A 13,868-nucleotide genomic window follows, 5' to 3' on the forward strand; every position below is an offset into this window, starting at 1 on the left:
TGTATTAGGACAGGAGACTGGTCGGGATTATTAAATGTTAACAGTTGTAGGCTCTAGATGTACATATATTAATTCTTCACATGTTATCCATGATATGTTTGTTGTTTGGGCATGTGAGTGTAAATGAGTAGAGAGGTCCGGGTGCCAGTTCAAATTGAAATCGAAAACATTTATGTTAAGCTTTAAAACTCTTTTTATGGGAGAAAGAAAACCCCTTTAGATGGTATTATGTTTGATAGAATATGAGTTGAGGTCTTGTAGGATCTTTGAGTTGAGGTCTTGTAGGATCTTTGGAGTTCGTGTTGTTACTTAATCAGGCTTTTGAGTTAAGTTTAAAATCGAAAACATTGTATAACATGCAACTTATTTGCATTTTCAAGCGATGTGTTATGATGTAATTGGTTATCACTTTCTTAACCGTGAGAAGTTTTGGTGATCTCTTTTGTATTAGTTTTACGGAACGCTGTGGTAATCTCTACCGTAAAAGAGAGAAATTACGGTACTTTATACGGTATTAAAGAAATTGTTGGTGATCTCTATCATCTTATAGAAATTATTGGATTTTGGAGACCCAAACCATCTTGGAAACATTTTATCTCGATGATTTCTATTTTAAACCATTTTTTTAAATTAACTTGGTGAAAAATAAATAATTATTGGTGGGATTGAAGATGGAGAAGAAAATGGGGTTGCTTTCATAAATTAACTTTGGATATCTTTATTTTCCTTAACGAAATAGGACCACTTTAAAAATTATGTACCACATCTTGGGTATTTTGGGAATGAATAAAACAGCCAAGTGTGGGTGTTTTAGGGTATAGGGTGGGGCTTAGGCGGCATCAACCTTTCAACAAAAGGGTGCAGTTTGTCAAAAGAAATACACCATTGTGTATTGAGTGCACCCAACTCCCCCTTAATTAATAAACCGTTATTACAATGTTTATTTTTATATTTATTTTTGTGTCCTTCATTTCAAAGTGATATAATAAATATCTTATATTTAATGTTACTAGTAATAAGGTGTTTGGATTGCGCAATCTCAAGCCAATGAGCTTTACTTAACTAGCATTAGAAGGGAAGTAAATGTTTAGACCGGAGACCGTAAGGTTTTAAATTCGAATATAATCTTAACGGAGTTTTACCGCAGTGGGTTGTCAGGCGGTGGGTTTTCTCCGAAACAGGAGGAGATAGTGGTCTTGGGCTACCCAACATTGTTTGCAATCGCAGGCGTATATGGTCGTCTTTTACCGTTGGGTTACCCCAAGTAACAGGACTTTATTCGTTTGTCATTCAAAAAATAAAAATTGTGCAATCTCCCAACAAATATAATACTTGATGTTCTAATCAAGAAAATAATGGGACTAACTGAATCGAGTTTTGTGTTCGTCAAGATAATAGAACAGTTTTCTTTTAACAATATAGTTTTTTTTTTTCGAATCTATAATTTCATTTAAAAATAAAAATAAACATTACATTGATTTATTCAATTTTTATCTAGAAAGTAAGAGGCTATATGAGTTAACATTGCGAGAGAACAAACCAGGCTTACCTTATCTCGGACTCGACTTGTTTACACACCGAGCCGGCTCGGCTTTGCTCGTTTATAAATGGGGTGATTTCAAGCAAGCTTCAAGTGAGCCAAGTGATACGAACTTTTTGAACGCCTTATAAAAGACTTGAATTAGAGCATTCTCATCCCACCCTCTGTCTCTAAACCAAAAATTACATTATCTTTTCTCTTTCCTTCACTCACAATCACTTTCAAAATATATTAAAAAATTATAGGTGTGAACAGTAGCTTTTCAAATATACTGAAAAATCACTACTTAAAAACTCTTCACTCACAACATCTTGAATCACTCTCTAAATTATAAAAACATCTCTCACATTAAATGATAGGTTAGATGAGAATGCTCTAAGCATTGAATAAACAGTACTAGAAGAAAGTTTGTCTTATGACGTCTTGATGCTATCAAATGTTATACATATATTTTTTAATTAATCGTAAATTTCTATAATTCTTTGTTTCTTCCGGATATTTGTTTTGAGACTTATTTATATTAACACGTGTTATAAGTTTTTTTACGAATAAATCATTACTTTTTGTAACATATTGTTTTGAAAGAGTCGTGTGTGCTTATAATTAAGTTTTAACTAATATATTTGTCTTGTATAACTGTTGGATTTGGATAGATATGGTTTGACTTACAAGTACTAATTCAAGAAAAGGCAATGTCCTTAGCTTACAAAACACTATTTTCAACAAATACAAGGCAATTGTAAGTGTGATAAAATTGAGTAAATTACATAAATACTCGTTTAGTTGTAAGTTTTATTATTCTTCAGAAAAATATATGTCACTCTTACACTTGAATGTTCCTATCACCAATAAACCTCCCCCACCATTTTCCATCATCAATAGTCATCTTTACAACACCATGACTCCACGGTACGACAATAACCACCACTACAACGAACACAACCCCTTATCGTCGCCCCTCCCCAACGTACTAGCGTTTTCTTGATCCCAAAACAAATGAACATTGAAACTTTACGACGATCATAATGGCCACACATCAAACATCGTTCGTCTAGAAAGAACTCGCTATTACACATGCTGTCTTTTCATCCCTTTTTATTCATTGAGTTATTTTAGTTGTAATCATGTTTTCTAATTTTGTTGTATAGTTTAAACCAGAGTTGTTGTTTCCCTTGTTGTCTTCCGAGTCAATCTTGTGTGCCCTTCATTCGTATTGTGCAAGCCTCCATGGTGAATGCATATGTATTTAGGACTAAGGCCATGTGTCTTCCCCATTCCATCACGTTAGCCTCACCTCCACCATCATTCATTCGTGTTGCTCAACCTAAGTTATACACACTATTTTCCATTCTCATATTTTTTTTTATATATTTTTACTATTAAAAAAAACAGAAAAAAAAAAACAAACTTAAACCAATATATGTGACACCTCACCACCCTAAAGAGAATGGTGTGTCGGACTAGGACCATTCTCACCACACAAAGAGGAATGGCAAGGGGCTGCGTAATGTTTCATTCTCACCATTCACATGCCGGGCCGGATTTGGGCCTGTGTAGGCTAGGCAGCCGCACAGGGCTCAAAGCCATGAGGGGACCAAAATATTTTTACACTTGATAGTAGTCTGCGAGCCCAAACTAAAAAAAGCCACAGCAAGGGTTTCTATAAAACCACGATAAACCAAGCGACGAGAGAGATGACGATCATGAGTACACGGACGGTGAAGGCCAGAAACCATTAAACCAGGTTTAAATCATTTGATTATGTGACAATGAAACCTTTAATTTAGTCCTCAGAGTAGGTTTGGGTTCTGAATCTTTTGATTATTGAAACACAGGTTTTTTTTTATTTCTTTAATTAAGCTCGAATTCATTCATGTTTTTAATAATCGATTAAGGGTGCTAGGGTATTAAGGTATTATTGTGTGAACTGGTAAAAGGAATTGACAAAAAAAAATATTAGAGAAAAATATATGTGATGAATTTGTTTTCTGAATGTAAATTTTAGTTGGGTAACATTTTTATATTGAGGGAATAAATTATTGAGGTATTTATTGCATTATTATTAGTATATAACAGTAAACTAGAAAATGGAATTGAAAAAAAAAATATTAGAGAAAGATATAGAAATCAACACATGGTAATATTAGTGGTGTATTGGTAAAGCAAGAATTGACGTCCATTAATAGATTGTTGGATGACACCGAAAATAATATGTTTGAAATTGTTAAAGTCCTGCTTAGGATCCACAATGTCTCAAGAAAGACTCAATGGATTGACATTGGTAGCTTTTGAGAACAAGATGCTGGAGGGTATGGATTATAACGAGTTGATTGATACCTTTGCTCACAAAAATGCTAGGCAAATATCAAGATTCGTGTAATCAAGTAATTGATTGAAATATATCATTTTGATATAACAATATAGTTTTGTTCATCGGTATTACATTTATTATCGTTTTATTATGATTTATATATATATATTTAGTTATTTACGTTAATTTTTTTGGGGCACATTTTTATAACTCGTGCAAGGCCCACGAAAGCCATCAAACTCTCGGGGATGGCCCTGGCCACATGGGACCACACACGAGCTCCATTTATGTATAACATATGGCCTAACGCGTGGGTACGCATAGGTCAAAAGTTGTATGAAGTTGTTTATACGAGAGTGATATAACGATATATTAATACTATAAAGGGGGATTTCATATATCCACCTCTAATTATGCAAAGCTCTTTAGTTCTTGAAAGCACGAGTTTTTAATACATAATATGCAATCTCATGCAAGTATAATGTCACACCCCGACTAGCACAATGCGAAAGCGTAAAACGGGAATGTAACAGACACCTCTGATATCAATACATTGTTTATAAAGAAACATTACAAACTAATTTACAATATATTTCATTTCTTTGTTCTATCATTGTTTAACAGTCTAAGCGATACAAACAAAACTAGTTCGTTAACTATACATTCTTACTAATAACGCCCTTGCTTCTATTCACATAGCATCAACCACACACTTCAGGCAAGTAACAGATCACCCAATCATTCCGATTTAGGTACACCTGAAAAGCAGTTTAAAACGGGTCAACTACTAGAGTTGGTGAGTTTCACGAGTTTCAAGAAACAGTAATGAGTGTTCACAAGTCAACACTTGTAATTATGAAATAAGTATGTATGTATGTAAATGATGTATGTGATGTAATTACGCTAAGCTACAGTGACGCCTGGACTGTTCGTGCTGCGTGCATCCATTTCTCACGCTCAATCAACCACTGTGGCTCCCCTTCCGCCCACAACATGCCCCGGTAGCTATGTCTAACACTACATAGCCTGTTTGTATAAATATGGTCGTGTGCAAACGGCGCTATGTGACACGGCAACCAGGCCGATTCCGTTTGGGTTTGTCAAACCAATAGTACTATTCACAAGCCACCGGCTCGAAGTTAATCACTGTGATTGTGGGGACTTTCATGTGTTAGCACTTAGATAATTCACATCATCACATGTTTCAGATAAGTATATAGATATAAGCAAACATGCTTTTCACCCCAAAAGTTCGTAAAACAGTTTAAAAGTGGGGTCATGAAACTCACGGTTTTGTAGATATTCCGAACTGTATCGGATCGTGGTTTGTTCGGTCCGCTATCAGTATTTCCTATAATCAATATTATAATAATATTAATATTTTAATATTATTATAATCTCAATACTAAACTGGGCTGTATAACTAATCTGGGCGTAGCTGGAATGCCCAGAAAGTGGCAGTAGGCTTAGGTTGTGATGTTGTTCAATGTCTAATACTTAAAACTGAACTTGGCTCAGATTCCCGTTTTCCCAGCTGGGCCAAGTTGTTCGTTTACGCGTTCAGAAAACAGTTATGGGAAAATAAGCTTGGGTAAATGTATTGGTTAACAAAATGATTAAGTTATAAAGAAAGATCACATATTCGGGTCCCGGATTAGCCACGGGGCCCGTTTCCGCTTATTCAGTTTGATTTGAGAAGAAACGCGCACAATCCACCCGGATTGTCCAGGTTTCTCATAGAAAAGTTTATTTTTACTTAATTAGACCAAACATATGATTTTTGATCACTCTTGGTGTTTTGATATTCCCGCAGATTCACTAGTCGCGAACTTGCCGGTTTTTATAAAAACTGAATTTGTTTAATATTCAGATTAGCATAATTAACCACTTGTCAATTAAAATATGTAGATTTTAATAAAAATATTTCTGGAATTTATTTACTGATTTATTAATTTATAAAAATTCATTTTATCAGCTATATTTCGTCTGAAAATCGTCCGTTTACCCCAAACAATTTCCAAAAATTCACTAAAAATTCCTGAATACTCAAATCATGTCCCAAAACAACCTGTATCAATTCCAGAATGTAAAAAGCTCGTCCGATATTCTTTTCGGCCCAAATTCGGCTGTAAAAATTCACATGAACGCAAATAAACAAAACACCTTTAAACTTCTCCACATGATCCCAAAATTCATATGTGATCAAAATACATCAAATCTGAGTTCCCATAAAATTTTATAATTTTTGAAGTATTTTAGCTATTTTTCCCAAATAAACGTCCCAATTCGGTAATAAATTCGCCAAATATTCTCGGATGGTCGAAAAATTACCAAATTTAAACAGGGACTCACTGACATGATCCCTGATGTCCCTGAAAAATTTCAAGTCCTAAAAATATGCACATCATAACCTTAACCTAAATAGCCCGTAAGCGAGTGTTTCGGCATTACCTTAGCGGGTTTGGCTCGTTTCCGACCTTTTAATCAAGTTTTCAGGTTCTTGTGCTTCTAAGAAAGCTAGGTACAAGTCCTATATCACAAACCAAGCAATATTTCATCAACATAACAGCCCTTAAGTTAGGGTTTCGGCTAGTGCACAAAAACGAACTTTTGAACCGTAAAAACGTCGTTTCAACCCTTTAATCCGTGTTTATGGCCAAAAAATTTATCAAAACAGGTTCCTTACCATGTGTATGATCAAAACATGTTTATGGACCATTTTTAGGATTTTTACACGGTTAGGAATGATTTTTAGTAACCAAGACATGTTTTTATGGTATTAAACAAGTAAAAAGCTACTTATTTAAGCTCCTTACCTTAGGTTTTCTTGCTGTTTTTGGCTGGAGCAGAGTTGTATCCAGAGTTTTCAAGAAATTATGTGGAAAAATGGCTTGGATCTAGTTTATATGTGAAAAGGAAATGAAGGGGGGTGGGGTGGCGGCTGCGGCCGGAATCCATGGGCCCATTTTTGGGCCCATTTTGGCCCAAGTTTCTGATTTCTCAAGCCCAAATACGAAAATCCCGGTCCAAATTTAGTTCGGGTTCGGTTTTTGGCGCGAAAAACTTATCGGGTGCGACAAACAGCACGAAAACGAGTGTTTTTCGGCTAGTTTTGTGTAAAATTATAAAAACATACTATATGTTTGTAAAAATCAAAAATATTTTCACGAATCGCTTAAAACATTTCAAATAAGTGTTTGGTAAGTCTTTTTCGACTTAACGGATGATACAATGCTTGGTTTGTAACTATCTTTCGCGTTTAAATCTATAGCGGGTGGTTAAACGAGCTGTTTTCGTTTAACTTGTTTGCTATCAAACTAAGACCATATTTCTAATATTTTAGCTTGTATAGATCGTATATCACTTATAATTGGCCCCCCGAGATATCTGGGTCATAACCCGACCCGTTCGGTTAATCGTTCGTTCGTTATGCAAAAGGCGTTTATTTGCTTAATCGGTAAATACATACTGAGGTGTACCTTGTTTTGGCTCAAATGTCACATTCTCCACCCGTTCGAAAATTTCGTCCCCGAAATTCGATTATTCAACTTTGTCTTTGTTTGGAAACAGGTGCGGGTATTTCTTTTTGAATTCAGATTTCCGCTCCCACGTGAATTCTGGTCCCCTTTGTGAATTCCACCGAACTTTTACTAGAGAGATTTTGTTGTGTCTTAATTGTTTTATTTTTCCCTCTAATATTTCCACCGGTTCTTCAACGAAATTCAGTTTTTCGTTTATGTTTAAGTCTTTTAGTGGTACGATTTCGGTTTCGTCAGTAAGACACTTTTTCAGGTTCGAAACGTGAAAGACATCGTGAATAGAACTCAACTCCACATGAAGTTTCAGTCGGTAAGCTACCGGACCTATCTTAGAAATGACTTCATATGCCCCAATGTTTCGCGGGGCTAGTTTACCGGTTTTTCCGAATCGAATGACACCTTTCCACGGGGATACTTTCAGAAAAACTTTGTCGCCTATTTCAAAGGATAACGGTTTTCTACGAACATCAGCGTAGCTTTTCTGTCGATCTCGGGCGATTTTCAATTTGCTTGTGATTTTACGAGTTTTGTCGGTGGTTTCTGGAATCAAGTCAGATCGTGTAATTTGGGTATCTCCAACCTCAGTCCAACACAAGGGCGATCTACATTTCCATCCGTACAGCGCTTCATACGGTGCCGCTTGAATGTTACTGTGATAGCTGTTATTGTATGAGAATTCAACTAGTGGAAGATGTTGATCCCAATTTCCACCAAAGTCTAGTACACAAGCGCGAAGCAGATCTTCTAAGGTTTGAATGGTTCGTTCAGATTGTCCGTCAGTTTGGGGGTGGTAGGCGGGTACTTAGGTCAATTCGGGTTCCCAAAGCTTCTTGTACGGCATGCCAAAAACGAGAGGTGAAATGGCTATCGCGATCAGAAATAATTGAAACGGGTACGCCGTGTCGGGATACGATTTCATTGATGTAGATGTGAGCAAGTTTTTCGGTTGTATAAGTGGTTCGGATTGGAAGAAAGTGTGCAGATTTGGTTAGTCGGTCAACTATCACCCATATTGCATCGTTTCCTCGGGAAGTTTTTGGGAGATGTGTTACAAAATCCATGGTAATCTGTTCCCATTTCCATTGTGGTATTTCCGGTTGGTGCAACATTCCCGAAGGTTTTTGATATTCAGCCTTAACTCTCGCACACGTTAAACATTTTACTGACGTACGTGGCTATATCCTTCTTCATACCGGGCCACCAATAATACTCCTTCAAGTCCTTGTACATCTTATCTGTTCCTGGGTGAATGGAGTATTTGGACTTATGGGCTTCGTCCATGATCAGGTCACGCAGATTACTGAAAGTGGGAATCCAAACTCGGTTTTTGTAGTATAGAATTTCGTCAGTTCTTTCTACAAAGTTTTGTTCGGTTCCATGCAAGTTTTCATTTTCCAAGTGATCTTCTTTCAGAGCTTCGTTTTGAGCAATACGAATTTGCTTGGTGAGGCTGGTTTGGACGATCATTCCAAGTGCTCGGACCCGTAGTGGTTTGATCATGTCTTTTCTGCTCAAAGCATCTGCTACTATATTAGCCTTGCCCGGATGGTATCAAATCTCACAGTTGTAATCATTCAACAATTCTACCCATCTCCTCTGCCTCATATTTAACTCTTTCTGGTCAAAAATATGCTGCACGCTTTTGTGGTTGGTGTATACTGTACACTTGGTGCCATACAAATAATGTCTTCAGATCTTGAGCGCAAAAATAACCGCGCCCAGTTCCAAATCATGGGTGGTATAATTCTTCTCGTGCACCTTTAATTGCCGAGAAGCGTATGCTATGACCTTGTTTCTTTGCATAAGTACGCACCCTAAACCTTTCCGGGACGCATCACAATAAACTACCAGATCATCAGTTCCCTCTGGAAGACTCAGTATCAGGGCTTGGCATAGTTTCTGTTTTAGCAACTGAAAAGCCGCTTCTTGTTCTTCTCCCCAAACGTAAGCACGATATTTTTGAGTCAAAAGAGTTAAAGGTTGGGCTATGCTGGAAAAATTAGCAATAAAACGCCGATAATACCCAGCTAAACCCAAAAATTGGCGGATCTCTTTCGGTGATTTTGGGGCTTGCCAGTTTTTGATGGCTTCAATCTTGCTCGGGTCTACATGAATACCGTGTCGGTTAACAACATGTCTTAGAAATTGTACTTCTTGTAGCCAAAATTCACACTTTAACAGCTTGGTATACAACTTTTCCTGCCTCAACAGTTCCAAAATAGTTCGTAAATGCTGCTCGTGTTCCTCCTTGGTTTTCGAATATATCAAAATGTCATCTATAAACACGATAACGAATTTGTCGATGTACGGTTTACAAACTCGATTCATAGGGTCCATGAAAAATTCGGGAGCATTAGTCAGTCCGAATGGCATAACTAAGAATTCGTAGTGGCCATAACGAGTTCGGAACGCCGTTTTAGACACGTCTTCCTCTTGAATCTTAACTTGATGGTAACCGGATCGAAGGTCAATTTTCGAGAAATAGTTTGCCCCTTGGAGTTGGTCAAACAAATCATCTATTCGTGGCAGAGGGTATCGGTTTTTGATGGTAACTTTGTTTAATTCCCGGTAATCGATGCACATTCTAAAACTTCCATCTTTCTTCTTTACGAACAATACTGGTGCTCCCCAAGGAGAATAACTAGGACGAATGAAACCCTTATCTAACAATTCTTGTAACTGGTTGGATAGTTCTTGCATTTCAGAGGGTGCCAGTCGATAAGGTGCCTTAGCAATAGGGGCTGATCCTGGGATTAAGTCAATACGGAATTCAACCTGTCGGTTCGGTGGTAATCCGGGTAAATCGTCAGGAAAGACATCGGGGTATTCACGTACAACGGGAATTTCTTCTACGCGTTTCTCATCAGGATTCTTTATAGTCACGTTAGCCAAGAATGCCATACAACCTTGGCGTAAACATTTCAACACTTTCAGATGAGACACGAGAGGTAATATCGAACCAGACTTCTCTCCTTGTACTACAATCACCTCACCATTCGAAAAGGGAATTTTAACCGTCTTGTCGTTACACACAATCTCCGCCTTATACTTGGTTAACCAGTCCATGCCAACGATTACATCAAAACTTCCTAACTCTACCGGGAGTAGGTCAATAAGGAATGGGTGGTTATTAAGAATGTGGAACAATCTTGGACTATTTGGTTGACAGTTATAGAGTTACCGTTAGCGAGTTCTATAGTATAGGGATTTGTTAGTTCACTAACTGGCATGTTACCCAGGAATACAAAACTAGTGGAAACAAAGCTTCTATCGGCACCAGTATCAAATAACACAGAAGCATATTGATCAGAAACAGTAAATGTACCTGTTACTACGTTCGGGTCTTGTCGTGCTTCTCCTGACCCAATAACAAATGCGCGTCCCCGAGACGCACCTAAGTCGATGCTTGGTTTCGACCGGTGACTACTCCTCGATTCAGCTTGGGGCAGTCCCTTCTAAAGTGTTCCGTGCTCCCACATTCAAAACAAGCACGGGGATTCACTACAGTTGAGTTTTGCTGAGCTGGTTGCTGACGAATTGGTTGCGGTCTCGGTAGTTGGAGACGACGGGGTTGGGTTGTCTGGGCTGGTCGGCTCACAATTTCTGCACCTGCTCTTCAATTAGGGGCATAATGCCCAGTTCGACCACATTTCTGGCATATCGGTAATCTGCACTCTCCCACATGATGGTAATTACATTTGTCACACTTTGGCAAGGGTCCCTTATACCTGTCTTGCTTCGTATCGGAACCAGTTATAGCATAATTTCTGATTGTCGGACGTGCACGTTTGCTTGATTGTCCTCCTTGTGCTCTCGTCCCATAGTCAGTTCGTTTCATACCTGATGATTCTCCAACCATTCTCAACACTCCGCTTCTTATCAAGTCGAAAGTTACGATGCCGGCCTGAGTCACGGCATTCTCGAACGAAGTGTGACCCACAGAGTTCACCAAACTCCTCACTCCCGGGGCTAAACCCCAAATATAACGTTCAACTCGTTTATTTTCAGGATTTACTAACCATGGTACTAAGCGGGCCAATTCATTGAAGTGGTTCGTGTATCCTAAATGATCCGCTCCTTTCATCTCCAAACTCCAAAGTTCGTGTTCTAATCTTTGAATTTCGTTCCTTGGGCAGAAATGTTCCAACATCAATGTTTTGAGTTCAGCCCATGTCATGCGATTCACCGTATCTTGACCTTTTATCTGGACCGTAGTGTTCCACCACATTAATGCGTGATAAGTGAAAGTAGAAGCAACATACTTGACTATGTTTTCCGGTGGACAATTACTGATATTGAGGACAGATTCAGTCTTTTCGATCCATTTGATTAACCTGTTTGGCCCTTCAGTGCCCTTGAAATCAATCGGTTTACAGGCCATGAAGTTTTTGATCGAATATTCCTTTCGGGGGGGATTAGGGTTGTTATTGTTATTGTTTGGGTTGGGTGGGGGATTATTTGCATTGGTAGGGGTATTTGCATTAGGTGGGGGATTGTTATTTGCAACTGTTTCATTGTTGGTTGGGGGAGCATTATTGTTTTGTTGTTGGTTTGTTTGCATATTTGCGTTTACGCCGGCAGTTACTTGTGTTACAATAAGCGGGATTACTGCCTGCATTTGCCGAGCAATCATCTCGGCTATTTCTGCCTCAGTCATAGGGTTTGCTTTCTTTGGGGCCATTCTATAACGATAAACAAATATAAGCCAATTAGTACTAATTCCAGTCTACGGCACTGTGTAATAATAATCACAATAAATGTTGTACAGGTAAACAAAATAACATACTGACATTTCACAAATTGTTCTGTACATTGATAATAAAAGGTACATAGACTTAGCCTGATAAAGGCCAGTGCTTGCATGTATATATCAAAATCTGTCACTAAGTAACTGTTAGACTTAACCCTATAAGGGTCAGTGCTTGTAATAATGTATAAAGTTGTGCCCCATATTAACATAACATATTACTATATACATACATGGGGTATCAAAAGATTATGTACACATAGTTTTAATATTCCGCATCTATCCATACAGGCGATAGGCTAGCCACAAACATATAAATAACAGCACCGTAATCACCCAGTAACAATTCCACAGTCGAACTGTCACCCTATCCAAACACCAGCGGTGGTAGGCATCTGACTGCTGCAAGTTCAGTACCGTCTGCTGTAATGTCGATAGGCACTGAGTCACGTCCCTCCTCTCCCGGTTAATGTTAGCTATGGCTATCGAGTGGTCTATCACACGGTCAGTCAGGACAGCCATCAAAGAGTTGCTTCCTGCATTTTGGAGGCCAGGACGAGGCGTAGGTATACTCAATGAACGAGAAGATGAAGTATCTACCCTAGGGGCGTGAAGGTCCTCCCCGGTCATGGGTAGATCTGAATGGAATAGAGGTAGGGTTAATCGGGGTTACCCGAATACGAGCAGTCTGCCGGACTCGCGCAGTAGCTGAAGTCGTCGGCGACAGGTGTATAGGTGGAGTGGGTAATCTGGCTACTCTAGCAGGTGAACGATACTGACTGTTAACTTCGTCTTGATCCCTGCGTGGTGACCTGGGTGGATAACTATCGCATCTGTAACCAGAGAGATCAGGCACATTCCTGGGTAGCTCTCTACAAATAATTTCTTCTTCCACCTCTTCCTCTTCTTCCTCTGGTTCCTCTTCTGGTTCCTCCTCTTCTGGATCCTCCTCTGATTCTTCTTCGGGATCCTCCTCCACAGATATTACCGGTTCTTCTTCCGGTATGTAATCGTTGTTCCTTGACATGACTCTGCACCAAGGTTAGTTATAAGAATAATATCTATTGCTATCGCTAACTATTGTCGAGGAGATTAATTAATTAAACCAAATTTAATATTAATTGTATTATAATATAATATTAGCTTTATTAAAATTTTAATTATTATTATTATTTAAATCAATACTGAATATAAATGAATATAATATTCATAGTAAAATGTACCGTCATCAACAGTATCGTACGTACACGTATTCATACACCTTGTTTCACATAAGCACATATGAGTGTTACATATATATATATATATACTTTCACATTACCTTTATACACATATGTTGCCACTTTTACCTAACCACACGTTCCGCGACTTCTCCCCGAATTCCCTCGTACAAGCAAGTCTGTTATTATGTTCCGGACCACAATAACTCACTTGCCCTACAAGTTCATCCCGACATCCATCAGTATATAATATTAATTTATTATTTAATTATTTCCCAGAGTTAATCGAGCCTACGGTTATATTTTAGGTACCCTAAGGGATAACCTAATCCTTTATAACCAATGGCTCTGATACCAACTTCTGTCACCCCCCGACTAGCACAATGCGGAAGCGTAAAACGGGAATGTAACAGACACCTCTGATATCAATACATTGTTTATAAAGAAACATTACAAACTAATTTACAATATATTACATTTCTTTGTTCTATCATTGTTTAACAGTCTAAGC

Source organism: Bidens hawaiensis, unplaced genomic scaffold, assembly GCF_021521415.1.
Source record: "Bidens hawaiensis isolate Kalapana, Puna unplaced genomic scaffold, B.hawaiensis_p1.1 tig00031205_1, whole genome shotgun sequence".
Taxonomy (NCBI): domain Eukaryota; kingdom Viridiplantae; phylum Streptophyta; class Magnoliopsida; order Asterales; family Asteraceae; genus Bidens; species Bidens hawaiensis.